Source organism: Phalaenopsis equestris, unplaced genomic scaffold (assembly GCF_001263595.1).
Source record: "Phalaenopsis equestris unplaced genomic scaffold, ASM126359v1 Scaffold000002, whole genome shotgun sequence".
Classification (NCBI taxonomy): Eukaryota; Viridiplantae; Streptophyta; class Magnoliopsida; order Asparagales; family Orchidaceae; genus Phalaenopsis; species Phalaenopsis equestris.
The window spans coordinates 61,572,618-61,576,882 of record NW_018164444.1 but is presented as its reverse complement, the minus strand read 5'-3'; positions in this window follow the sequence as shown (position 1 = coordinate 61,576,882).

The window sequence follows — 4,265 nt, the reverse complement described above, 5'->3', positions numbered from 1 at the left end:
TACGAATAATAAATTATATAATTAAAACAGCTGACTCCTAATCCTTTTTTTAATTTGCAGTCGCTTTGTTTTTGTCGTAGCATTAGGAATAGTATTGTTGAAGAAGAGAAGACACTAAAAAAGCGGCTTTAGTGATAAAATAAATCATTTAAATACATTATCTAGAAAATTAAAAAAAAAAATTAAATTGCAGTCAAGTACACAAAAGCTGCTAAATTACATTCCAGCCCTAATTTGTCAGCAAACCGACCAATCTACTTCTTAATTATTACAGACACAAGTTGATAATATTTAGTATTAGCTAACAAATTAGATATAAACCCGTTCTTACTATCTAATTAATTTATTGAAGAATGTTAAGAACATTTTTGACAATAAAGTTCTTGATATATATGCGCCGCACATGGATAAATCATATGAAATTTGATATATATATATATATAATTCTGTTTAATTCAAACTGATTTGAATAATTTTAATCATAATTATTAATTATAATTATTAATTACATGAAAGTAATCAAAATATATGTATAAACGATATAATTAGAGTAATGCTATACTATTTAATTTATGTTTTAAAATTAAGTATCAACATGATAGAAAACTTAAGTAGCATTGGTACGCCATCAACAATTTTTTTTTTTGTTCAAAACAATTCTCAAGACAACTTTTTTTAGTAAAAAATATTCAAACTTAAATTATAAATCATTGAGAAATCTGATTTTTGCAAAATTACGTTAAACCAACCCACTCAACGAGATTGGTTGGATGATACTAAATTTTGTTTAATATGAGTCAAAACAAGCCCAAATCAGACCATTAAACCAATTTTAAAAACTTTCAGTGCATAATTTATTGTAATATGTCATATGAGATATTAAAATTTCTCCCTTTCTTTGTATTCATCTCTTTTTGTGCCAACTCATTTAACTAATTTTCTATTGCATTTATCTATATATAAGTATATAATGTTTTTGTATATCATTTTAAATATATGAAGTCTGTGACTTACCTACCTCACCTATCGCGTCTCACCCCACCCACCTCTCTACCTACCACTCTCCCGTTTTCGTTAAATAGCCTATTTTGGTCTGTCATAAGTGCTGAGCCAAATTCTCTTGAGCTAAGAAAGAAAAGAAGAGAGAAAAAGAAAAGAAATTCTATTGTAAACGTCGAGGCGTTCGACGGTGTAATTTCTCAAAATACTATAATCCTATGCAGCTCCATGGACACATGCAAATTAGCCGAACCACACAAATCAGTGTGTTATTTTCTGGTTTGCAATTTTTTATCCTATTTTTTCACTTTTTTGCCGTCATTTTTCATAACATATCATTTATCTATCATATAAATCTATATTATATGGTATTTGTCCAAACTTAAATGATTTTAGAATAGTTAAGAGAACTGTGTCAACTACGTTTTCTTGGGCATGCAAAATGATGATTTAATGTTAATATTTCTAAAGAAATGGGACATTTAGATACATACCACCCAGTTCTAAGTATTATGAATGTAAATGTTAAAAATTGAGTGCTAAATATATAAATATATAGGAATTGTTTGGTATATATGTAAATCCCCCAATTTTTTTTTAAGAATATGTGATTTGAAATTATGATCTATAAAAATAAATTTTTAATATAATTAAATGGAGAATATAAATTAATAACTTGACCTATAATTAATTAATTATATATAAAAATGTTTTTTTTTTCTCTTCTATGTTCATATATTATGAGAGTACTTTTACCTCCAACAAAACTATTAACTAGAGAAAAAATTTGCATACGTAAGACGTACGCAGAGGTGTGTACGTCTGTAACCTACAAATAGGTTTCAGGGAGTGTATTGTGAGGTTATAACTGTGTTATTTCCCTGTAACCTCAATATAACTTACATGTATCTTCTAGCAAGTTCTGCGTTTCTGTTTTCATATATTTGTAGGTTACATAAAGGTTATAGAAGGTATAAGGCTGTTATAACCCCCCAATGCCCTCCCTGTAACCTATTAGTAAATTACAGATATACGCAGTTCTTACCTAATCAGATTTTTTCCATTAAATAGAGTGAGAGAATATCATTTTTTACTGTTGAAAAAAATTTACTGATTTAAATATTAACGTCACCGAAATTTTAATATAAAAGATTTTTAAAAATTTTTTTTTTACAGATTCTCTAATCTCAATAATTCAAGCATGCCGCGCGGCACGTTTGGCGTCCAGCCAAGTGGGCCCTACTTGCCTAACCCTAGCCGTTAGAGCACTAGATAAACGACACGTAGATAGTTAAAAAGTAATTCCATATTTTTCAACGGGCGCAGCATGCGGACGAAGACAGCTGTGCGGTGTTTGTGGTGACGTTGCGGCGGATCACAAGTTGCTACATTGTGAGTACGTCGCTTTAGTTCCAATTTTAAAGGAATTCTACCCGAAAATAACATTATTTATACATAATGTTTAATATTATCAAATACGTATCCCTCTTAAGTCTTAATGCTTCCATCCTCAGCATCCCCTTCTCAGATGATTAGGACTGAGAAATTTGCTTGAATGCTTCCATCTTCAGCATCCACTTCTCAGATGATTAGGACTGAGAAATTTGCTTGAAATATGGTTAATGGCTCGAAAATTGTTTCGAATTTGAGCTCAAATCTAGATCGAATGAGCTGAGCTATGAGTCAAACTTCTGGATCAAATTTTTTTTTTATCTGATTTCGAGTCACGACCGGATTGAATCAATTAACCTATGTTTGGATTGAAATTTAATGTGGATTTCATATCCACTGTCCACATCGCGACTTATCTACGATTCAGAGCATTCGCTCTGTGAATTAAGTATTTGAAACATATGCTCTGTTATGGCTAAACCCGAAGGTCCCTAACTTACTTTCATTCCCAAATGCAACCACTCCGATCATGAATCCCGATCCTAAGACTCCTTCCGTGTTGATGTATTTTTCATCCCCTTTTGTCTTTTTTTGAAATCCCTAGCCCTAGGTTGAGGAACCACTGCTCAAGCGTTTCAGTGCGCTACAAACATTCGGTGGTATGCTTTGGTGTTTGCTTGTAGCTTCATCTCTATCTCTCCGACCTCACCTTCTCTTATTGGCCTACTCGATAACTTATATCAATCTTACATTTTCATCTTTGAAAGCCGATTACAAAAAATGTTTACCGATATTTTGGGTTTTGCATGGCATTGGTTATGGTGTTTCAATGTTTTGGTGTTGGTTCATCTGTTATGATTTTGTGTCGGTTTGGCACGGCATTGGTGATGTATTTTGAGAATATGCTTTCATTGGAAATGATTGCTTTATTAGAAGAAAAATTGGTGGTGAGTTCAACATATTGGTCGGGTTTGGCATGACATTGGTGGTTCGTTCAGTAAACTGCATTTGTGATTGTGATAATTGCATGATGCATTAAAGCCGTTTTATATGTTTAAATTTATCAGTATATTTTGTCAATGACAATCATTAAATACATACAAGGAATCGTTATTTGGAAACCCATTGTGATTGTCCTCCTCTGATATAATCTGAGCATCAATTGAAGAGGTTTAATGAATTTAATTAACGATTAGATGGTATCTAAGGTGTAATTATTTGGTTGTTGGATGCAACATTTCTCTAGGAATTGTTGAGGATTTTGGTTTAAATCTTTTCAGAGGATGAATTTACAACCATACGATGATACAAAATGGGTTGAAAGAAATTCGTAAGATGATGGAAACTGTTAGAGAGTCAATCAACTTCATAAAAAGATTTCTGAACCCATACAAAAAATTTGTGAGTTGCTAGACAGATTGATTTGTCTAGTACAACGTCGTTATGTCTTCATGTGTCAACACATTGAAAATCAAAATACAATATTAGACTCTACATTTTATTATAAAGTTACATTTTTTTTTCAACCGTGTTAAATTCTCGCACAAAGTTGAGACTAATTCATTACTCTACCAGCACATATCAATAGATATAAAATAGTGTCAAAATAGCACGCAACTATTTCATGAGATTTTTTTAGTCCCATAATTTATAAAAGTGAGTAAATATTCCCCAGTCCCCAAATATATAGAAGTGATAAAATATTTCTCAAACTCATTAAATTAAGATTAAAATAACCAATGAAAGATTATTAAAACTCAATTTTAAAATAAAAATCAACTATTTTAACACTTCTATAAACTAAATTTTAAAAGAACCCATGGGAACTATTTTGACATTTAATTAAAATTATATATATATATATATATATATAT